The 25,273-nt window shown below is 44.5% G+C and overlaps 1 protein-coding gene across 1 annotated transcript in view; it reads left to right on the forward strand.

The window, feature by feature from the left end:
* Positions 1–25,273, forward strand: part of SEMA6D (semaphorin 6D) — a 517,967-nt gene that overhangs the window by 335,823 nt on the left and 156,871 nt on the right. Inside the window, exon 4 of the mRNA XM_074366063.1 lies at positions 20,062–20,093. The gene's annotated coding sequence lies outside the window, so the exon portion shown is untranslated. The remainder of the gene's footprint in view (positions 1–20,061; positions 20,094–25,273) is intronic.

Here is a 25,273-nt window from a genome sequence, read left to right on the forward strand (position 1 = left end):
AAGTTATCCAAGCACAGGGGTTCATGCCACCACCACCATTAATCTTTGCTTCCCTCATCTTTGTTTACTATAAGACAGAGTTAGAGTGTATCTGGACATTCTCAAATTTTGCTGCAGTGACGCTTTACATTTCTGAGGAAGTCGCTTTCAGCCAGGGGTGGCAGGAGAGGCACACGGTTGCATGAGTGTTTCTGAGAAAAAGACAAGGATAATTTGCAAGTGATAGAAAGCTGGCATTTATGGTGTTCAGGATAATTTTGAAGCCGGGGCATAAGCACTTCGAATTCACTGGAAGAGGCAGCGGGCTGTCGTGGAATTACACCCCTCCCTCCCAGGGTCGAAGGTGCCCTAGGGAAGCAGTCTGACACCTCACGGTCCAGAGAGGATGGGGGCAGGCCAGGAGGAGGGCAAGCAGGAACTGGACAGTGATTGAGGAATGATGGCTAAAATTAGTTCTTGCTTCCCTCCCTTACCATTAGCAGACAGTCTGCTGCTCCAGCTGGCTTCTCTTAAAGTCGAAAAGTTAACCTTTTCCCTGCCTTGGCAAGGGCAAAGCGTGTTCCACTCCTGCCTGTCAGTGTGGTTGGAGTTTTCCAAATGTGAGAGGAAACTTATGTCTAAAAATTGTGTCATCAATTTTTCTTTGCAGAATGGGTGTCAGGAAGAAAATGCTAGTGCCAAATATATGAATGTAGTATTTTCATGTTTAAGACATCGATAATAGCTAATGCTTCTGAGATTTTTATGGATGGTTGTGGTGTTTCAAGCACTTTGCAGGCATTAGGTTATTTTTTTCCTCCAAGTAACCCTCAGAGATAGCCATGATTATCCCTAATTTATAACGAAGAAAGAGAGCCACAGAGCTGACTTGTCTTAATCCGTTTGGGCTGCTGTAACAAAACACCACAGACCAGGTGACTTGTAAACAATAGAAATTTATTTTTGCCTAGCTCTAGAGGCTGATATTTGAGATGAGGGTGCCAGAATGGTCAGGTGAGGGTCCTCTGCTGGGTCACAGACATCTAGTTGTATTCTCGCATGGTGGAAGGAGGGAGGGAGCTCTCTGGGGTCTCTTTCATAACAGCCCTAATCCCAGGCATGAAAGACTCCACCCTCATGACCTAACCATCTCCCAAAGGCCCCACCTGCTAAGATCATCACCTATAGGGTATGGGATTTCTGCTTAAGAATTTGGGAGGAACATAAATACTAAGACATAGCACCCATGGTTTCCTAACTAGTAAATGGTGGCACCGGGCTCTCCTGAATCCAGATCCCTTAACCACTCTGATGACCTGTCTCAATTAAGGAAATAAGACTTATGATGGATGAGTGGGCATAGAGAGTGAACTTACACTGCATAGAGTAGGTGCACAGGAAGTATCTGTTGAATAAAAGCTGCCCTTGTTCTGACCATGAGGCAAATCACACCTTAGCCGCTGGCTCTGCCTCGTGCTGCTGTCTGTCAAATTGTGTGTGTGTGTGTGTTCACTAAAATCTAAAAGATCTTAACGAAATTGCATGTAGATGATCTATGCATAATGGAAAATTTAACTCACAGGGAATACTAAACATATAACACTTCTGTCTTGGCAACAGTAGGGTCAAGGACACTTGTCAAAGCACAACCTAAAGTGAGAACACAAACAGCGAAAACAGAAAAGTCTGCGCCACGTGGGACCCATTTTTTCCCACCTCTTGTGTGTAGCGGTAACCCTGCTGGTCAGAGCATCTTGTGAATCTGGGGCAGATGCTTGCGCAGCATCTGGCACCTGTGAAGCTCTTCGGGGACTCGCTGAGGACACGGGCCCCACGGCCTCACTCTGCAGAGTGGGGCTCTCTAGGTCTGGGACGAGGCTCCAGACGTCTGCGTGTTTCGTGGGCACCAGCCTCTGAGAAATGTTGATCTAGTTCATTGAGGAAATGCCCTCAGTTACGGAGGGCTGCTTCTGTCTCCTCTCCCGAGACAGGAAGGCTGTTCCCTGCACTTTGCTTCATAAAACCACATGCATCATTCTGCTTGTATTAAATAAAAATTTCACTGCATTCATTTTGCTTGGTAAGTGGCATGTGACTACAGTACATAGTAATTACATGTTCCTGAAGACGACTTGGTAATTTGCACTTAATAAGACCAAAAATAATTACCCTGTGCTCCAATCTAGAAAACATAAATAATCGTAAATATATGGTACTCACCATGTAATTACTTTGCCACTCCACTCAACTCTCCATAAGATTGAGCAGTTACTGAGGAAGTAAAGAATCATGACAAATACTCCCCGTTTTGCCTGATAAACTGAAGTAGCTCCACCGCAGCACTTGCATTTCCAGGCGTATTTTCTTAGGTTCAGAATTTAAATCGGAGAAACTTTAGAAGAAAGAGCATTCCTTAGCTCTTTTGGGGCTTTCTGACTTGACCTTTTACTTGGTAGTGCTAGACAATTTCCCTGAAATTCAAACAGTTTTCAAACCCTTTAGGAATATGACATAACCTACCTGTCGAGGATGACCTTTCAAAGCCACTTCTAATTCTGTTCTCTGACTTAGTGGAAGTGATTAAATTTTAGGTCTGAGACACACTTACATGAAGAGGAGGGACAGAAGTTAAGAGTTTCCCAGCGAATTTGCCTGCTGAAGGTTAGACTTGAGGCTTCTTTCATTCCTAATGGAGTGAATTCCAGGAATTCTGGGCAGTGGCTCTGGGTAGTGGTTCTAGGTTCCACCTTCACCCATAATTCTGCACCGACTCTTCAAACCAATCTGTAAATTAGAACTGTGTGCTTGTCATGGCTGGAAGGAGCCTTAGAGATCTTCCATGACCTCACAGGTGGAGTGACTTGTGTGGATACCATAGTCATTTGCAGTAGTTTAGGCTTTAGCTTTTTTTTTCGTTTTTTTTTTTTTTTTTTTTCATTTTTGTATTTGTCTTCAGAGAACATACATCCTCTTCCCTCAACACAGCATTTTGGAGACCCCTCTGATCCTACTGTCACCTCCTCCCCACTACACTGATGGGCATCACTGTAACCCTTGAAAGGGTGTCTCTAGTATGTGGGGAGAGAAGCAACAAATATTAATTGATAGCCTCCTGTACGCCAGGCTGTTTGGATGTTGGGAATATAGCAATGGGTAAAACAGAAAACTTCCCTGATCTCGTGGAGCTTAAATTCTTGTGAGCTGAGCAAACAAATGCTATCAAAGTTACTATCATGCTTATTTTGGAAACGAGAATTTATTCCAGCCTGATTGATATATTAGGGAACAATTTAAGCACAGTTCAAATTTCGTGTTTGCTTATGCATGATTTCATCTCCGAGAAATGCTAGAACACAGAAAGCTGCACCAGGCTGAATCAAGTCACGTAGGAATCCATCAGATGGACGTGTGTACACACCTCAGACATCTACCAGCTACCTCAGCTCTCTGAGTGTGCTAGGAGCCACATCTGGTGTTAACCGCTGTCTGTCTGACTTCACATTACCCTCCTTCCAATGGTTCGCAGTAACGCACAGGGTGCAGCCCACTCCATCCCCACCTCTACAAGCAAACTTCAGGGCTTTTTCACGATAAAGTGACATAGTTATTGTAGCATTTGTATATAGCCTGACCAGCAAACTACAAAACTGTGCTGCCTTTTTTTTTTTTTATTGTTTCCATCTTTTCTTTTTCACTGTGTCACTGATGAAGTTTTTCAGTGTTAGGCTCCCAACCCCATTTTTCCCATAGCCCCATGGTTTATAGTGTGTGATTTCACATAACGTGGTAATTTTTAGGGATGTATTGGTCACATGATAGAAGAACTATTTGCAAACAAGCAGACTGCCAAATAAACAAGGCAATTCCAGATAGTGGTAAGTGCTTTGAGAAAATTCGATCAAGGAATGTGATTGAGAGTGTTTGGTTGGGATAGGGAGGCAATTCTTTAGACTAAGTGGCCGTGGAAACCTCTCTGGGAAGAGGTCACAGTGGAACAGACACTTGAATAATGTGAAGAAGCCAGTCATGCAAAAAAAAAAAAAAAAAATCTGGGTAAGGTGACGGCATTCCTTGAAAAGAGGTGTGGGGATAGAGGAGGACGGCAGAGGGCTTGGGGGAGGAGGTATATCCAAAGGTCTCAAAGTAGGAATAAGCTTGGAGTATCAGGGGAACAGAGAGAACCAGAGCAAGAACCAGAGGGGTGTGAACAGTAGCTGGACCGCAAGCCATGACATTGTAAGACATTATAAGTAATTGGAATTTTCAGTGTAATGAGAAGCCCCTGGAGGACTTTTCACTGCTGCTAGAAGTACCCAGTCCAATTCCAGGTGAACATGAGGTCTGAAGAGGTTCCTTTCTTCTGTAAAGTTACATCAACAGCTAGAATCTAGGTCTCACGTCTCTCGGCATGGGAATAGACTTATGTACAGAGCCCTTTCTAGGTGAGTCCTTCGTTTGAATTCAGAGGGAGAAGATACTGATTGGGAATATCTCCCAGATTGTCCAAAAACAGACTCTGGATCCATTAATTGCTTCCTCAAGCACGATGATATTGGGAAGAAGTCGAGTTTGGCCAGGTTGTATCCGGTGTCCCGTTTCGCAGAATATCAGCTAAGCCATCCTGGATGACAGCAAGATCTGTAAGGCAGCCAGCCTTGCTTGGAGCAGCTGCCAGAGCCCAGACCTCCCCTCCCTGAGCAGGGCTCTTAAGAAACCTAACGATGCAGTCAGTGGACGTCGGGACAGCTCTCTGTTCTCCTGCTAACTGACATCGGACATGAAGCATGAGAATTTCCTGACAGTGGATTACAAGGCCCAGCAATGAGTTGTTGAAAGAAGTTGTAGGATTTCTCTTCTTCGATGGACTGACACTCTTTTTTTTTTTTTAATCAAAGCCAGTCAGGAGACAAAAGAATAAATTTAACCTGACAATAGGCTAGATGCCACAGGGTAAATGCCTTGGCCAAAAAGCAGCCCAGTTGGGGGTTTGCTTGACACGAAGCAGAAGACACAGCTGCATCTAGGGTGTGGGGGTAAGAGCTGCTCAGTGTCCCTCGTGGGTCAAATCAGGCGGCCCCTGTGTGCACCGCCTGCACTGCCTGCTCCCCCTCGGTCCTGCAGTCCCGCCTTCCGTCTGTCAGTCTCCACTTCTCTTTCAGGATCTTCTTTCCTTTAGAAGCCTAGAGAGGGGTGGGTGAGTGATGAGATGCTAAACAGATCTATGAGCCTCGAGCTAAACCTCAAAGCATTTTCTTCCCAATCCCACCAAACCCTTGTCCTGTCAACTTCTTGAGGGCAGGGCGAGATCCACCTGTGATTCCTACTCTCCACCGCACTATCCTCCACCACCTCATTCCACGTCTGTGTGATCCAGAGTCCTTTCTATAGAAGTATAAAGGTACCCCTGTACCTTTATACTTTCCCCAAGATTTCATGCACTGAAAATATTACCAAGACCTCCACTCCTGGGGTGCCAGGAGGCAAGGCAAGTCCCCATGCATTGATTAAATCAACATATTTACTGAGTGTTTAATCTGAGCCATGCACTGTTGTGGGCGAGTTTGAACAAGACAGACACCTGTCCTGCTTCCGGACCTCCTCCTAGACTGTGCGTCCCTGTGGCACTAAATCTCCAGGGTGAGCGTAAGACTGCCTCCCCAGAGGCTGCTGTGGTACTTGTCAAAAGTCCGGATTCCAAGACCCACTCCAGACCTCCTGAAGAAACAAGAGTTTCCAGGAATGGAGCCTTGGAATCTGTACTTTTTCAAGCTCCCCCTGAGATTCTTTCATAAACTAAAGCTTAAGAGCAGCTGCTCCAAGGGATGAAGGCGTGTAGTGAGGAGGTTCATGCTCCTCCTTACAGTCTGGCTGGAGAGCAGATCTACTACTGAGAGCCTTCAAGGAGGTTTTCTCCGGGGATGCCTTGCCTTCTAGGTACACAGGGCTGGAAGTTATTTGGGTCCCGGCTTTGAGGGTGCCCTGACACCTCTCACTCCAACCATAGGCCTCCAAGGAGGCCTTATTGTCAGGATTGCTTCCTTTGTCCCCATGCCTGGTCCTCTTTTAAAATCAAATACTCCTAGGCATGGCGTGGCAACAAACAACTGCTGGTTATTTCTATCTTGGTGCAGATAAGTGCTCCGTATCCCTGTTGGTGGTGGTGGTGACCAGCAGAGAGCAGGGTCCTATAGAATCAGGCATTTGTATCCCAGGACGTGTCACCAAGATGGCGTGCCAGTCTTCTGGGAAAGGGGAAACTAGGCATCTGTGACAGCATGAGGGCTTGGCAGAGAGTTCCAGGGGGGCAAAGAGGTGCCTGGGAGAGCCGAGTTCTCCTCCATGGCTTTGCCAGCAGCCGGCTCTGCTGCAGCTGGTTTCTCTGTAGGACACAGGATGAGCAGACGCAATCCCCCACTTCTTCCTCTGCCATTCTCTGCAGCTCCCTCACTGCACTGATCCCTTCCTCCCTGCTTGGAGGAACCGAGGCTCCGTGCCTCATCCACACACACATCACGATCACATACCCTTGCCCTAAGCCCCCTAAACTAATCTGTGAACTCCTTGAGGGCAGGGCAGGGTCCACGTGTAGCTGGTGTTTGCCACCCCCACCCAGCCTCACAGCACTTGCATGTGGAATGGGCTGAATAAATACTTGTCCAAAGAGTGAATGAACTCAAACTGAGCTGAACGGATGGATGGAAATTGACAGAGGTCAGAGCTGTCTCTGCCTGATTTATGCAGCCCCGGGCATAGCATCCCATGCAAATAGCCATTTAATACTTGTTTCGATGATCATGAAAGTCATAATAAATCCCTGCAGGGGAGAACTGAAGATAATGCTCTTTATTGTTGGTATCTTTTGTGGTAAGTGGCCTCAAGTCTTTTGTAGAAGCAGGCAGGGTATAAATAATAAATAAGTGAGTGGCTGAGGGCTTTAACCCCTCTGGGGCTGCTCCAGACTTTTCAGCCCCTCTCATACCCAGAGGACAAGGCAGCCTTCTAGGGATGGGAGGGGAAGAGAATTTTTTTCCTTCGTTCAACAAGTAAGTTTTGAAAGCCAGACCATGCTTCTCCTAAGCAATAACCTTGCTGCAGGGTTTCTAGAGGAAGTAACTCCTTGAGGTCTCTTTCAAGGCTCTGATTGTTGATTCTGCTCAGAAATGTTGGGGATATTGATTAAGCCATATTGATAAAGTCCCACGAGCATCAGAGACTGAGTGAATGTGTGCAGGCAGTGGGTTTCTGTTGTCTCTCTGTCTATTTTAATACACTGGTACCTGGTGAAATGGCTTTAAATGCTTTGTTTGGCGTCTGTTTATGTCAAATCAGATCTTCTCCTAACACCCAAATGAAACCTGATATGACCTCGAATAATGTAGCAGATGTGTCACCTTGTAGCAAACTCTGAACAAAGGTCCTCCTTGATGTTTAAATGCATCAAAAGGGGAATTATTTGTGATCAGATTTACCTTTCCTAAGCATTTTGCTTCTGGTGGTAGCTAAATGATACCAGCTGATTAAAATAGGCACTCAATGTCTGCCTCTTGGAGGTGTCTTAACTTGCTGTATATACTTTTGGTAAATATCACAACATTATTTTAATCTGTAAATCGGATTTGTCAGGTCTGATTCATTTAAATGGCTCACACGCCCCAAATTCTCTCTGACAGCCCCAATGAGGGAGCCTGTCCTCATCTTGAAAAGGTGATACTGCCTGGGGCTTGTTGCTCACTTAGGAGAGGCAAGAACGCCGTGTAGCAAGAAATCAGAGAAAGGAAGACCACCTCTCCTTATATAACAGGTTTCTGCAAGCATCCAGCACCTCAACCAAGCAGCATCTTGTCACAGAAATCGAGAGGCTTCTGACTGAGGTACGGGAGAGGCCAAAAATATATTATTTATATCAATAATGCTATTGATAGCAGTTGACAAAATTTATGCATCAATTGCTATGTGCTATGCACTGTACTAAGTAATTTATGAAAATGAATTATGCTGTTCAATCTCTGCAGCAACCCCATAAAGTAAGTACTATTTAATATGTGCAGAAGCTGAAGTTGAGAAAAGTTTAAAAACTTGCTCAGGATCTATCTGGCCCCGGCCTGCAGCCCTAACCACCAGGCACACAGCCTCTCTACATGGAATTGTTATGATTGATTGACTTTTGAAGGAATGATGGGGCCAAGGAGGGGGAGAGGAGGACCACTTGTTCAGGATTACATTCCTACCCAAGGCCCCTATGGTTCCCCCAAATCTTATAATACCTACTTAGTAAGCCTATTATTTTACTGTTTCTCAGCTTTTCTAAAAGGGCACTTACTTTTAATATTTGTTGATTATAAAAATGACAAAAGAAGCCTTTTAAATGAGCTAATTATATTCTGTTTATCATGGCTTCTTCGGATGTGTTTGTGCTGTATCCTTTATTTTGTGTACAGACAGTTCTTCGTGGGCATAAGAATCCAGCTGCCTCTTGCAAGAAATGATCGGGATCCATTAGGAGATAAAAAGCAGCACTGTAATTTAGAAAATACAGCAAGAATGCTAGGGAAAATTCCAAGAACTTAGGAATCAAAGTCTTGGTCAGTGTACTAACCTAGTGCAGTCAAGGTTAACAAGCCAGTTAGCCTCGGTGAGCTAATTTACTTATTTTTCCAAAGGAATAGCATTTTACCTGCCTTCCAGATTGGCTGGGAGGGCCAAACATAGCCATCTCTGGGAAAGTGCTTTATTCGTTGTGAAATATTGCACAGATGCAAGTAAATAGAAGGAGGTTGCATTATCCAAATGTTCTGATTCCAGTTATTGTATAAATGAGATTTTACTTTGGGAAGATAAAACCACTTTTGAACCAACATGGTAAGTTGGAGATCTATGAACAAAGCTTCCCGCACACCCTAGCAGCTGGCTCATAGTAACAGTGCTTTGCCGAATTAAATGAATTTTCTTCAATGAAAAATCCTACAGAACAGGTGCATTCGCAAGCCCCCAAACCCTGTAGCCATCCATCTGTAAAGAAAACTCTGTTCTGCTACCTGTTTTGTGCTAGGACTGTTTTTAAATGCAGGTCGAAATCCTCAAAGTGAAATTTGACAGGTTTTTTACAAGGCCTGCCTGTGTGTGCATTTGCTCTCTTGTCCCCAGAGTGCCCTCAGTGGGCCGGGAAGGCTGCCACAGAGGTAGGCTGGAGGGGGAGGTCTCTGGGGGGGGGGGGTGGTCTGAGTTTGAGGACGATGGCTGTACAGGAACAACTGGCAGGGAGAAAGGGCTTTGGCATCTCTGGATGTGTGACCGTGGGAGGAAGCCGCTTCCTACAGGTGGAGGAGCCCTGGGAGTGGAGGGGGGGGGCACTAAAGGAGCAGAGGCAAGAAGGCCACATGGCTGGGAGCGGGGCAGGACCCTGGGGGACAGGCTTCCCTCTGCCCTGCCTCCTCCCACTGCTCACCTGGCTCTGACCTGGGTTTTCAAGGCAGACTCATCACCTGGTCTTCACACCTTCCATCCTTCCTTTCCCGGTCTCATCCTTCCTCTCTCCACCTTACCCACCTGCAGACTTGAGGGGCCACACTAGACCCTGCTGGCAGCATCCCAGACCTCTCTGAAAAGCATCATTCACTGGAAGATCAAGGAACCTAAACATATCTTCTCCAAAAACTGTCCGTCTTATATTGAAAACCTCACACTCTGCTTAAGTACAGCTACAGCACAGAGAAGAAAAACAGGCTACTGGTTGGTATATTAAAAAAAAAAATTCTGCCTTCAGGGCTCTGGAGCTGGGTTGGCAAACTTTTTACGTAAAAGGCAAGATAGTAAATATTTTAGACTTTGCAGGTCAAATGGTCCCTGTCACAACTCATCTATTCCGTCACTGTAAGCATCGACCATGTGAGTGTGGCTCTGTTCTGGTAACACTTTATTTTCAACAATAGGTGATGGGCTCAGAGCTCACTGGCCACTGCTCTGGAGCAATAACAACTTCTGTTTCTAAATGAGGTAGTACTTTGGCATCTTGGTGAATTATGGAAGGCTGGATCTCCTCCCCCTTCTCCATTTCCACTGGGGTGAGCATGCTGTTAGCAGCTAAAGGAGAGCCTAGCTGGCCAACGTTGATTTACTCAGACAGGTGTGTTCCCTCTGAGAAGTGGTTGTGAGGTGGCATGTGCTCATCTAGTTCCACAGGGAAGCACCGAAGGAAGGTACCTGGGTGCCTCACCCATGAAGAAGTTCCCTCACAGCCTATGGAAAGACTGAGCTGAAGGGGCCCCATCCCCCATCTCCCGCCCCTCCCCCAGTCCCTTGGGTGGGGGTTGGCCTGCTGGAAGGATCCCCAAAGGATGCCAGCCATGACCCCGGTCAAGTCTCTCATGTCACCCTCCAGGATTTCCTCCCTCCCGACCCTCCCTCTCTAGGGCATCTCCTCCCAGAAGCAGGTGAGGCTTGTCTTTCCTGGGACCAGTTCCTTTTCAGAGAGGAGCCATGCGTTCAAATGAAACCCCAGCAAAGCCAGCTGTCTAGGGGGCAGAATTCCCACCTATTCTCTTTTCTAATCCTTCACAGGAGAATTTACTCCCTCCGCTAACTTCAAGGGAGTCAAATCCTTGGTGTCAGGCTCTCAACCGCCCGCTCCTGCCTTTCCTCTTTGGTAAGCCACGCTCTTCGGGCTCGGCACACAGTCATTCCTGGGGAGAAGTTCTGAGTTAGCCCAAGAACTGCACGTTTCTGAAACCACAGATCACGCATGAAAGACGGCAGACAGTCTCCCGGGCAGGCGTCTGCAAGCACAGTGTGAAGACCGCATCTGGCTGCTGTCTGAACGCCCGCGCCTCGGTGGGGGCTGCGTGTGTGACGGAGAGTCAGGTCCCGGGAAGGACTTAGAGAGTGGGAGTAGGAGTTAAGCAGGCGCTTACAATCAGATATGACCAATATTTCCTAGAGAACTGAGTTTTATAGTCTCCTAATAATAAGCAAAGAGCCAAAGAAGGGGTTTGCTAGCCATGAATTAGAAGTAATGGCTCTCTAGTGCCTGGATGTGCTCAGTAAAGATCTAAGGAATAAGTGGGGAGAAAAGAGTATAATGGTTCTCAATAGGGGGGTGATTTGGCAATGTCTGGGGACATCCTTCGGCTGTCACAACCCTGGGTTGGGGTGGTGGGGCACACTTAGGGCATCTCGTGGGTGGAGGACAAGGATGTTGCTTGTCCTGCATCCCACGCTGCCCAGGACAGACTCCCACAGCAAGGGTTTGTCCAGTTCCAAATGTCAGCAGTGCCAAAGTTGAGAAATTCTGAATGAGAGGTGTCTCTTGTTCAGAACAGCCCTGCACTGTCGGTGGGGAGACCATCTCGTGAGTGGACAGGCTGGAGAGTCGCATGAAGGTCCCCTCTGGGCAGGCTTCCCTCAGGGTGTGATGGTGGCTGGGCACACGGGGGCGCCACACCCACCTGGGTTGTGGTGGCAGAAGAGGGTGAATGGATGGGAGGCACTGTCCTGTCTCCTGCCCCTGGACGGAGCTGTGTGTCCCCCCTTGTCTGTGGAGCCCTGCCTTTATCAAGGACACTGCTCCTTTGCCCCTCTGGCCCCAACCCCCAAGGGAGGAGCCCCCATGGAAAGGCCCCACTTTGCTTTTGTAACATCTGTAGGTGAGGGAGCAGGTCTCGCCCAGCTGTTCTGCATGAAGAGGGAGCCGAGGGGAGGGCGCTGTCTCGGACTCTGAGCCTGGACTCACACCTGCAGTTCCCCTGTCTCAGAGGTCCTCTCCTCAGCCTCCTCCTCGGTTGTCTCGCTGTGTTTTTGCCTCCTCTTTCAATCCAATTCTGTCTGCTTTGCATCTTTAAGAAATGCTTCAAATGTCTGGTCTGCTGATGTCACCCTTCTTTGTTTTTCAATGAATGTATTCTTGCAGACAAATTTCTTTGGTCATTTGGATGGACTTGCAGGAGGAGGGGAGGCAGATGTGCAGGCATAGCTTGTTCTGTTGCACTTTGCTTTCTTGTGCTTCGCAGATAGCGCATTTTTTTTAAGGGTTTTATTGGGATCGCTCATGGGTTTGTGGGTTGACTGGGTTCAGCTGAGGGTTTCTAGTCTGGGGTCAGTTATGGGCTGTCTTGTCCCTCAAAAACATATGTTGAAGTCCTCACCCCCAGTACCTTAGAATATGACCTTATTTAAAAATAGGGTCTTTATAGATATAATTGGTTAAGATGAGGTCATCCTGGGGCGGAGTGAACTGGTAATTCACAATGACCAGGTCCTTGTGAAACACACGGGGAGAGCGCCGTGTGATGACAGAGGCAGGGATTGGAGTGATGTGGCTACAATTCAGGGAATGTCAAGGACTGATCAGTGCCCATCCAGCCCTCTGGCAGAAGCTAGCAAAAGGCAAATGGAGATTCTTTCCTGAGTCTCAGAGGGAGCCTGGCCCTGCTGACACCTTCATTTCAGACTTCTGGCCTCCAGAACTGTGAGAGAATAAACTTCTGCTGTTCTAAGCTCCATTTGTGGTAACTTGTTATAGGAACGTTCAGAAACTAAAGCGGCATCTCTTATACAATTGCACTCAGATCTTGCCTGGGGCTGGAACCAACTGGAAATTCTACTGGGCTGAATGTCCAATGGCAGGTCCTCACTTGGGATGATAGAAATGCCTGGAGGCTGGGCAGGCATCATCCTCTCTCTCCCCGCCATCTCCCCACATAGCCAGTTCGGGTTTCCTCACAACAGTAATCTCAGGCTAGCTGGACATTTTCCATGGCGAGCAGTTGCCCCGAGAGCAAGTGTTCCAGGAGACCCAGGTGGGAAGTGTAAGACTTCCTTTGACCTAGCCTCAAAAGTTACACAAGGTTCCTGTGTTGCATCCTTTTGCCCAAAAAGTGAGTCACAAGTCCAGCCTAGCTTTAGAGAGAGGGAAAGAAAGCAAAAGGATGCAAAGACCAGGAGGAGTGGTTGGTTGTAGAGTCATTTTTGTGGACTGGCCAACACGGCACGTGAGTTGGAAACAATTCTTTAAAGAAGTTTGATCTCTAAGGAGTAGAAAGGTGGGTGGGAAGTTTTCATTTGTTTTTTGATTTGAGAGATTGATGGGAAAGATGTACTGGAAGTCAAAAACGAGGAGAGGAGAGCTAAAAGAGGACAGGCTGCAGGGTTTTGTTGGAGGGCGTAGCTTTCACTGTGTCAGGAGAAAGGCGGGTGAGGGTGGGTGAGGACACCGCAGACGGGTAGATGGAGAGTGGATGTGTGGGTGCAGACAGAAGTTTCAGCTTGTTGGGAGAGTTCGTGTGTATTGGCTTCTAGTGTCTCTGGGTGTGAAGAAGCCAGATTATCTGCGGACACTGATGAGACATGTGGTAGGAGGGAGAACCTGGGGAGAGTGACATTTTGAAGGGGCCACAGTGGAGGCTGGAAAGAGAGATGGCTATGATCAACATATGCCAAAAGGCCCAACATCTCCTCAGTATGAAACAATAAACTTGGTGGGAGTAGGAGTGAAATCCAGGGGTGGGGGGAGCAGTCGTCTCCTGCTGTCAGTGGCATCCTTGGTAACATTCTCTGAGTTTTCCAGCCCTTACAGAAGTCTCTAAGGTGAACTAAATGTTATTTCTGGAATCCAGGTAATGGGAGCTGGAAAAATATGATCATTGTTTCATAAGTGCGTTTCATTAAAAATCAATACCTTTTTATTTGGTCGGCTATAAGAGAAGGATTAGTGGGGAAGAAAAATGTTGTGAGCCAGAGTTTAAGCATCTCATCCAAACACACTTAGAGAATGGCTTACCCTGTTGTTGTGAAGGAATTTTCCCCATCCTTCTTCATTGCCTTCAGCCGTACTTGAAGTGGAAACTCAGGACCCAAGATTTGGAATTTTCGGGCTCAGACAGCACAGATTAATTGTATCTCATCACGGAACTGCAGTCGTGTTGGGGGCATTTTTCTGTGACTGACTTCCTGGGTGCGGGTGAGAGGCAGATTCGTTTTTCTCAGCGTTCATTTCAGCTGTAAGTGTGGCCATTTTTGTCAATGATCGTGGAGTGAGTTTCTGTGATTAGTCATTTAACTGTATGGTAATTGCAAGCTAAATAGAGTGTTTACAACAAACCCCTTGCTTAGGAGACAGAGACTATGTCAAATTACATCCTATGAAAATTACATAAATAAAAATTTGCATCTAGAAGGGCCCTTCATGAAAATTATGACAAGACTGTGGAATTTTTTTTACATCCAACAATTATTCAGCACCACTGCACATGTATTTGGCTTGGTTCATTATGAAAAGTAACAATATTGGCAACCACATTAATTGTTTCCCTTATCCGATTAGTGACAAAGTACCATAATGAACATAACCTTCCAGAATGGATTCACTGATCGAGTAAACAAAGCCAGGTCTTGGCACAGGACAGACCATGAAAAGATGGCTTGCCCCTCTGCCTCTTTCTAAGAGCCACAATAGGACCACTCATCTCTGCTGTGTCCTTCATTCTAACTTGGTCTGGAATTTCAGGGCATTCACTACTCTTTGTCCCATGATTAGGCAAGAAAAGGTCTCTACCTTCAATCCAAACACGGAATTACATGAGAAATTCTGAAAATGAGCATTTTAATTTAAGCTCTCAGGTTTGGACAATTGCCTGGAAAGACTTTCTTTTTTTTTTTTAAGTAATCAGAACAAAAGCTTCAAACATTCGGACATTCTCCCTTCTTTCAAAAAGCTGAAAGGAAAGATTTCAGGGTGAAATGGTGTCACAGTCGACTAGGCCTGAGGGAATTTAAATTCATCAGTGTAGAGACAACATAATTCACTGTCTTGGGCTCAGCAAGAGGGACGGGTGCCATTAAGTCTCGCAAACGTGGAAGGATGGTATTTCTTTCTCTGTAGAGCCGAAATCACTGTTACAGGACTCATTTTGCCCAGTTTCTCCAGGTACAGGCATACAAACACATTCCTCGCTTTTGAGTGTAGAAATTCCGCATCTTTTGCCCTGACCCCCAGGGTTTTTTTCTCCTCATTTCCCTCCTTCTTCTTCTTTTGCTCTTCAAAGGCCAGTACTTACTCTGAAAATACCTTCCCATGTCCGAAGTTAGCGGACTCAGTACATTACAGACAACTAAGAGGCTTCTATGTGTGTTCCTCAGGGACACCCACAGATTTATTACAATGATTATATCCTTGAGAGAATTCACAGAAGACATTCATTCATTCACGCTTTAAATGAGCCATTACTGGGTCCCCATTGGACACTGACCCTCTGCTGGGCCCTCGGCCTCAGGATGTGAACTTCTAGGGACAAACTGTTCATTGAATAAGTAGCAGTGCCTGCGTCCAAGAAGCCCCCCATCTAATGCGGGAGGCAGATGACACAGCAAGTTAGAATACAGTGTGATGAGTGTTCTAGAATAAGTAGGAACCGTTACAGAGGGCGCACAGGGAGGCAAGTAACCAAACATGAGGAAGCTGAGAAAGGCCCGCAGAGTAGTGTGTATGTCAGATTTTGAAAGATGAGCGGGTGTGTATCAGGTGAAGAAGAAACTGTCTGAGGGCATGTGTGCATGTGAGAGAAAGAGAGTGTGTGTGTGTGTGTGTGTGTGTGGAGAGGAGTGTGAACACTAATATTCCAAGCAAGGGGAAGAGCACGTGCAAAGGCATGGAGGTGGGAGGAGTATGGTGGTTTCTGGAAACAGCGTTTACTGTAGCTGGAATCTGGGATCCAGAAGGTGTCCGGGTAGGGGCGGCGGGGATAATTCAGAAGAAAGAGAGGTGCCTGAAATGGAAAGAAGCTGTGACCTTCATTGCAGAGTTTGGGCTTTGCCACTGGTGAATCAGATGATGGTCTTGTAAGAAAGAGACAAAAATCACATTCAGCAAAAGACAGTTCTTCTAGTTAGGTGGGAGGAGCTGCATTGAAGAGAATCAGCGGGCGTGAGAGAGGCCATGAGAAGACTGCTGCCCAGACCAGGGAGAGTTGAACCAGGCCAGTGACTGAGAGACTCAGAGGAGAGTCTGGTCTAGAAAACATCCCCAGAGCACAGGAGCCATGACTGAACACAGGTGCTAGCAAGTCATTTGGGATCTTGTGTACCAGGGGAACATCCTACGGTGCCTGGGTTCCTAGAAGGCTCCTTGGGGGAGAGTCCCCATCCTAGCCTTGGACCAGCCACCTCTGAACAGTGGTTTTGAAAGTTTAGAAGCTGGAGATTCTAATACCACCTGAGGCCCTGATGAGCCTCTGATTCAGCATATGTGAGGAGAGGTTCAAGAATTTGCCTGTCTAACAAGATCCCAGGTGGTTTTGATACGGCTTTCCCGAAGCTGACTTTGAGAACCGCTGCTCGGGACTGTGTAAGTAATTATGTACCCAGAGAAAAAGCCAAGTTATCTTGTTTAAGCCACTGTTATGTTGTTGTCCTTACATACAGCGGAGCCTAGTGAAGTGATCGGGAAGAGAGAAAGCCTAGAAGACATGGCTGGGTCTGATGGGAGGGGAGAGACCATCTCCTTCAGAAGGACCAAGCCTTCCTCCCCGCAGGGCTTCCTCTAAACTGGCCTGGTCGCCTGCTCTCTGCAGTGCTGAGCTCACTTCCAGTCCACTTAGCTAATATTTCTTGAGTGTGGGTCAAAGACTCCTTCAAAGTTACCACTGAGGAGTTGGAGAACGATGGGCCTATTAGCTATAATTGGCAGGTCAGGATGTGGACTGATTTAGGGGGAAATTACAGGCTCCTTCTGAGAGCATACTATGCAGAATACTGGTTTTGCAGAATGTGAATAGAGGCTATATGCAAAAGAAAGTTTCCTAGGGTAAATGACAACATTTTTAAAATGATAGATAAAATTAACAGTTTCTTTATTTCAAAAGAACTCTGAATATATAGTATTATTCTCTAAGAATCCCTGAGAAGGGATTGGACTGTGAAGCACCCACCACCACTGCCACACCCTTCTGTCCTGAAACCAGGAAATCCGCTATTTGGAATTATCTCAGGGGATGAGTATATAAACCCAGCGGAACACTGCCTCCAAGTTCTTGGTAGAAGAACTTTACAGCAGTGACTCCCAAAGAGTAGCTCACTGGCTGGCACTGCTCTGTGACAGGGTTATTATGAATGTGCAGCAGTATGGAAAATGTGAGGACAGTGTAGTACGTGAACAAGTTGATTTTTTTCCCAAATTAAAGATTATCTTTATTTTGAAATTAGATGCTTCCAATGCTTTTGGTGTTAACATTTTCCTTTTCAGTAAAATGATGGTGGTGGGTGGAAGAGATGACCAGTTCTCAAATATGTTTGTATGTTTTCAGTTAAAAGCTGGCATCTTTATATCAGTCCTTTTGTTTTAGCTTAATTGTATCACACTGTTAGATTCTTAGGTTCTGTCATCTAGTCCAAACCCAACATTTGTAGATGAAGTAAGTGAAGTCCTGAGGCTGACACAAAGAAAATGATAAGAATATGTTTATTATAATTTATGCAAACTCCATGTGTGTTGGAACCACCCTTGAGGACTTCGTGGCACGTATTTGGGCCCTCCGATGCCTTTCATAACATTAATTATTATAGGAAGTTGAAAGGTTTGTGCTGTCACAAGCAAAGCATGAAATGTTTAATGAATTGGTGGAAAATTAGAACCAGCAGGATGCCATGTGTCCATGTCAGTATTTTGGTTCTAGGCAGATCCAAGACAGTACATGATTGATTATGATTAATTGTATTTACTTACATAGTTCTTTTTCTGGATATTTCCATCTGAACTGAGAAGGGGTAAAAATTAAGCAGACACCTGGGAATTATTGAAGCTCACAGCTAAAATTTTCCATTAATCTTTCAGATCACCCCCATTTATAAACTAATCCTAAAGTTAGTTCATCTCTCTGCATGAAAGTGTTTCCATCTGAAAAAAAATGAAAGAATTGGATGAATTTTTTTTTCTGAAATACTTCCAGCTATAAATTTCAAGGATTCTATGACTTACCTAGAGTTAACAATAAATAAGGGCCATGTTAATTAGAGTCTTTATTACCTAAACTTTCTGCTTTTTCAGTGATTTATAGGTTACCAAAACAAAACAATGCTTAAGGCAGGTCGGTTATCTATTTGGCAATCATAACAGAGAAGGAAAAACATTTGCAAGTAATGAACACATTGTAGTTACATATGAAATCCTATTCATCAAGCTTAAATATTTATTGCGTACGCATTCTGAGATGGGATATCAGTACAACAGGCCTGCCCACCCAAGGGTTGGCACTTGGCACAGCTTGAGATCACTTTTCATATCATCCTAAGTCTGTGTGTCTCAAAATGACTGCCTGATCAAAGTCACCTGGAAAGCTATTGAAAATAAATATTCCTGGGCACTAACCCTTGAGAGATTCGGGTTTATTGGAGCTGGGCTAGAGCTCAGAATCTGCATTTTCAATAAGCTCCCCTGAGGGACTGTCATGCACACATAGATGTTTGTGCTAGGGGCGTGGTGCTTCCAGATGCCCAAACAATAAATAGTGGAACAGGGTCGGGGAGGAGATGAGAGCAGAGGAGGATCCGTGTTGCCAGGTGCCGGTAGTTCTCGCTTTATTCCAGCCAGTGCCAAGGAACCAGCTGCTTCTCTCTTTCACCCCCTGTCTTTCCTGAAAGGTCAACAAACTTCCCACTTAGAGAAGCCTCTTCCTTTGAAAGTAGTTCTGAAGTCAGTGTAGGGGTGGGGGTGGGAGTGGAGCGAAGCAGTAGAGGCTGTGGATGTACTGGGGAAATACCTTAATTTTTTTTTTTTCTCAAAAAGTATATGTAGTTTAAGGAAACTAAGGTGATAGTATAAACTCTTCAGATGAGTTTAGATGTCATCGTGTAAGTAGACTTCCAACTAAGAGACACACGTGATAATTCAATACAACTTAAAACATACACATTAGATTTTAAATATATAAGAAATATATATTCTTCAGTATACTTTCAAACCTTGCTTTTTCTGTTTTCTTCCATTTTTGAAGTCCGCTGTGTTCTTGAATGTTGATTTTCTTTCTCTCATTTAAATCCAGCACATTATTGTGTACAAAGTGCTGTTTCTGTCCTAAGGCTAAGAATGTTCCAGGTGAACTAGTCAATCAATTTTGCCCATTAAGAAAGAGCACCGAAATAAAAAGAATGCTAACCCTTTGATTGATTTGGTACCTGTTTGCTAAGTACTTTTTTTTTTTTTAATGATGAAACACCAAGAGGGGAAACAGTCTTACACCTTAAGGAGAGCAAATCGCGCAGGTCCCAGGGAACTGTGTGACATTTGGGGAAAAGTTCTCAAATCCGTATTGATTACCCTTAACATCACCTGGTGGTAGTGGTGGTATTTTTAATTAAGTCTCTCTAGCCCAAGTTGGAAGACGCACATGTTTAAAGTGTAAAATAAATGTTGCTGCAAAGCAAACTGAGAACAAGGCATGGTGTTCAGCTTAACTGAATACCTAACTCTGCAGTAGTTTTCACTCAGTGCCATTCAGAAGATCTTCCTTCAGTTTTCAGACTGTTAGGCTTATAGTATTAATGGAGTAACTGATTCATTGTGTGGGCTATGAAGCTTCCAGGTTGTTATCTCCAGGTTTGGGGTATTATGTGTCTGAACCTGTTGGTAATGTGTGTCCTTCCAGCCTAACTGCTACATTTGAGCAGTTTGTGAAGAAAACTGAGATACGATGTTGAATTTCATGAAACAGGGTGTCTCAGCACAAAGAAAACTTTTTCTCATCTGTGGAATGAGATAAAAGAAGATGTTGTGGACCAGAGGTCTTTTAAGTTGTTGGAAGTTAAAAAAAAATTCTCAACTACAATGTCTAGCCTGCCACAGTTTTTTCCTCAAGTCTGCTGGTGGATGCTTTTCCTCAGCTGAGCATATTCCTAATTTAATAGTGGCATTAAATAGAGAAACGGAATTCAGTTAGAATCCAGCTTGGCTTAAGCCATTCTCTTACGTCCACCAAGAGAAAAATGACATGTGGTTTTACTAAATTAGGAGGCACACCACCGCTGTGTTTAATGCAGGGTTGCAGTGGCAAGGTCAGAAGTAACAGGAAATTAATCCATTTCTCTTTTTTCTTTTTTCAGGTTTTTGACCATACCTACCAACCTTCTCCAAGGTAAACAATATTATACTCTTTTTTGATTTGTTGGGAAAATCCAGCATAACTTTATTGGCTTTGAATACATTTTTACTATACGGTGTCTCAAAGAGTGTGACATTCAGATGGTGCCCAGAATCTGGTTTTTACTGGTGGTGTTAGTGATGAAAGCACCCTACAAAAATGGCTTGGTGGTGTGGCTAAGCAGTGGACACAGAGAGAGAGAGGGAGGGAGAGAGAGAATCTTTTTCTTGCGTGGTTAGCTCTTCTGTGAGACAGCAGGTTCTTTGTCTCTGATGTTCAAGGACAGAAGGTTTCTTTGTGAGCGGGTGTGGCAGGGTCTGCACCTCTCCTGGAGCCCACTTTGGAAGAATTAAAAAGCAGAGCTCCCCGAGCAGGGACCCAGCTCTTCGCTCAAGCGAGGCCTTCCTGTCCAGGTCAGCAGGACAACATCCTCCAAGTCGTTCGACTTTCCAGGAGTGTCTGTCAAAACTAGCAATTGAGGATGCGTTCATCTTATTAGAGAACACAATGGGAACCCTTTTTTATTTCATTAGAAAATCAGGATACATTTGATGTGCACCATCTGGTTTGTGAATACAGGAATAAGTTTCTCAAAAGGGCGCATTTCCAAGTTCTATGTTTCATGTGCTTGGGAAGGAAAAACCCATAGGCAACTCTATTTTTAATGAGAGCAGTGCTAAAGCTAATAAGATTGCGGTGGACTTATGGTATGTGCCAGTTCTCCTAAACTACATGTGTTTGCGGCATGTTTGGCAGGCTTGTCCTGTTTAGAGACTAGGCTTCCAACTGAAAATTTTTCAGTTCTCCATGTGTTAACTGGAAAATGGAAAAGAGGCATCATTGTAGCAGAGCAGCTGGCTTCTTAGGTATTAATTGTGGTTCTATCAAAGAGACTATTTTAAATTTGTCTGCTGTTATTTATTATGTTACTTGCAGAAATGGTAAGTTTTCAAATCATAGGGAAAAAAAATCAAGTTAAACTTTGCTGTGTATTGTATGCTTTTTAACAGTGTTTTCAGATGCAATCACTGTTAATAAACAGTGAGCAGTAACTCAGTGAGGAAGTACAGATTTGCCCTTGAGATTCTCTGTTGAGTCCTTTAAATTTTTTTTTAATAAATATAGAACTCTGGAATGTAACCATCTCACTATATAGTATAGCTGTGTAAGGAATATTTTTGGACCAGAAAAGCTGCTTTAGAGGCGTAATTCCATACTTCTAAAAATCCTATATGGTAACAGACATGATTTGTGAGGCAATATGATGCTCTCCTCAACCTCTCAGTAATTGGAGGCATCTTCTGTATGTATTCCACAAGTCCGGCTCACACCGACGAAGGAAGCATAATTACATTACTGGCAATCTCATCTAAGGTAATTACAATTGTCGCCATCAATCCAATTAAAGAGGATAACCAGCCCTACTGAATCTGAGCCCCAGAGCTTTCCAACTAAGGCCAGGCTTTGGGATCTGGGTGTGATTGAGGGTTTTGTAATTTTTTATTTGCAGAAAACTGTTGCTTTGAAAATAGATACCAATGTTGAGAGAGGGGCATAGTGGGGAGAGATTGAATATTGGTAGAGATTTTTTTTTTTCTTATTTCTAAACACAAAAATGAGTATAGATTCTCAGCGTCAGAGCTTTAGGCCACATAAGATCTTTACAGAAAGGTTAACAAAGCATTACAAGATCATAAAGGTCCTCTCTACCCATCTGGCGTCTCACCCTAAATTGGCCATCCATCCCATTATTCCTTCAGGGACCTTCTGTCGTATTCCACTAAAAGACACAATGCACCATTTCCTGTCGTTGCACTCTATGGAAGGAAGGTGGCCTGAGTAACACCACCCCGGAAGCTCTTGCCCTGGTTTATTTGGGTCAGGGTGGGTGGCAATGCAGTGTATCAGTAAGCATTACAGAGGCATAGTGGCAGGTGAGTGCACATCTTACAGACTTCACCTATCTCTATGGTCCAGACCAGAATACAGGCTCACCTCCTTCTATTGTGCTTTGCTTTATTGTACTTTATAGATACTGCATTTTTCACAAATTGAAGGTTTATGGCAACCCTGTGTCCAATAAGTGTATCGCTGCCATTTTTCCAACCGCATTTGCTCACTTCGTGTCTCTGTGTCACATTTTGGTAATTCTCACGCTATGTCAAATTTTTCATTATTATGATTATATTTGTGATGGTGATCCATGATCAGTGATCGTTGATGTTATCCTTGTAAATGTTTTCGGGCACCACGAGCCCCACCCAGCTAAGGCAGCAAACTTAATCGATAAATGTTGTGTGTATTTCTGACTGCCCCACCAACAAACTGACCCCAGTATCTCTCCCTCTCCTCGGGCCTCCCTATTCCCTGAGATACAACAGTATTGAAATTAGGCCAATTAATAACCCTGCAGTGACCTCTAAGTGTTCAAGTGAAAGGAAGAGTTGCACGTCTCTCACTTTAAATCAAAAGCTAGAAATGATTAAGCTCAGCGAGGAGGGCAGTCGAAAGCAAGCTAGGCCAGAAGCTCAGCCTCTTGAGCCAGACAGCTAGGTTACGGATGCAAAGGCGGAGCTTTCAAAGGAGATTAAAAGTGCTACTCCAGGGAACACAAGAATGGTAAGAAGGCGAAACGGCCTCATTGCTGATGTGGGAAAAGTTTTAGTGGTCTAGGAGGACCATCAAAACGGCCGCAACGTTCCCTTGAGCCAGAGCCTAATCTCGAGCAAAAGCCTTAACTCTCTTCAGTTCTGTGAAGTCCGAGAGAGGTGAGGAGCTGCAGAAGAAAAGTCTGAAGCCAGCACAGGTTGGTTCATGAGGTTTAAGGAAAGAAGCCGTCTTCATAACACAAAGTGCAAGGTGAAGCAGCAAGTGCTGGTGTAGAAGCTGCGGCAAGTTATCTAGAAGCTCCAGCTCAGATCATTAATGGAAGTTCTACACTGACTTTCAGTGTAGACAAGACAGCCTTCTGTTGGAAGAAGATGCCGTCTGGGACTTTCATAGCTAGAGAGGAGAAGTCAATGCTTCACCTTAAACTTCAAGGGAAAGACTGACTCTCTTAGTAGGGACTAATGCATCTGGTGACTTGAAGCTGAAGCCAATGCTCAGTTAACATTCCAAGAATCCTAGAGCCCTTAAGACATATGCTAAATCTGCTCTACCTGTGCTCTGTAAATGGAACAAAGCCTGGCTGAAAGCACATCTGTTTGCAACATGGTTTACTGAATATTTTAGGCCCACTGCTGAGACCTACTGCTCAGGAAAAAAAAAAAAAAAAAAGAGAGTGAGAGATTCCTTTCAAAATATTACTGTTGGGGGAAGGGTACAACTCAGTGGTAGAGCACATGTGTAGCAGGCACAAGGTCCTAGGTTCAATCCCCAGTACTTCCATTAAAAAAAAGTTACTGCTCATTGACAATGCACCCAGTCACCCAAGACCTCTGATGGAGACATACAACAAGATTTATGGTATTCTCATGCCTGCTAACACAGCATCCATTCTGAAGCTCATGGATCAAGGAGTAATTTTGACTTTGAAGTCTTATTCTTTAAGAAAGAATTTTGTAAGGCTATAATTACCATAGATAGTGATTCCTCTGATGAATCTGAGCAAAGTAAATTGAAAACCTTCTGGAAAGGATCCACCATTCTAGAAGCAATATTAAGAACATGTGTGATTCATGGGAAGAGGTAAAAATATCCACATTAACAGGAGTTTGGAAGAAGTTGATTCCAACTTGCATGGATGACTTTAAGGGGTTCAAGAGTTCAGTAAAAGAAGTAACTACAAATGTGTTGGAAATAGAAAGAGATCTAGAATTAGAAGTGGAGCCTGAAGATGTGGCTGAATTGCTGCAGTGTCATGTTAAAATTTAAATGGAAGAGGATTTGCTTCTTATGGATGAGCAAAGAGAGTGATCTCTTGAGATGGAATCTACCCCTAGTGAAGATTCTTTGAAGACTGCTGAAATGAAAACGAAGGATTTAGAATATCACATAAACTTAGTTGATTAAGCAGTGACAGGGTTTGAGAGGATTGATTCCAATATCGGAAGAAGTTCTACTGTGGGTAAAATGCTATCTGACAGCATTGTGTGCAACAGAGAAATTGTTCCTGAATGGAAGAGTCCAATTGATGCCGCAGACTTCATTGTTGCCTTATTTTAAGAAGTTGCCGCAGCCACCCCAGCCTTCAGCAACCACCACCCTCATTTACTGGCCAGCAACATAAAGGCAAGACTCTTCACCAGCAAAAAGATTGTGACTCACTGAAAGCTCAGATGATAGAATTTTTTTTTTTTTTTAGCAATAAAGGTTTTTCAATGAAGATACGTACATTTTTTAAACATAAGACGATTGCTGAAGAGAATACAGTATGGTACAAACATAGCTTTTGAAGCAAAAGACTGATCTTGATCCTCACTGGAATTCTCAAGGACTCACAAGGGCCACGTGTCCAACTCAAACTTCTGAGGGTAGCCTCTGGCAATGGAAAGATCATAGGCACAAACTATGGGATCTGGGCTCTGGTCTTCTCGCTACTGACTTGTGCTATGACCTCAGTTTCCCATCTCTAAAATCTGAGAGTCAATGGAGATGACCTACATTACATCATCTAACGCTAAAATGTATGCATTTCTAAGAAGGCTCAAAGAAAACTGCTTAGGACAAGGGATAAGGATTGCATCAGATGAGGTCTAGGGCCTTGGGATATGTTTCACTGATTTCAGGTGGGGGGAATAAGAACTTATATTCTTTTTTAAAAAGTGTATTAAAATCATAGATGACTCCCCCGGTCAGTCACCACATACTCTAGCTGACCCTCAAAATGGTGTCTCTGGCATGACATTTTGGAATTGACTGGTGTGGATAGATCACAGATCATCAAGTTAACAAGCTTTATACATGTCCTACTCACTCAATTTATAGCTCCAGAAACTGAGGCCCAGTGAGGTTAAGCTACTGTCCTAAGATTACAGTGCAAGTTATTGACAGCAACATATTATAGCAGAGAACTCCTGAATCCTTGTCTCTTTCTACGCATTAACTATACCAAGCAGTTGGTGTATTTTTCCTCTATTACCATGTGTAAATATCTGTTTATCGTTTATTTAAAACAAACAAATGTACTGTTGGTTTCAAGGGGAAAATGCCCATGTGTTTATTAAGAAAAT

This window comes from Camelus bactrianus, chromosome 6, assembly GCF_048773025.1.
Source record: "Camelus bactrianus isolate YW-2024 breed Bactrian camel chromosome 6, ASM4877302v1, whole genome shotgun sequence".
NCBI lineage: Eukaryota > Metazoa > Chordata > Mammalia > Artiodactyla > Camelidae > Camelus > Camelus bactrianus.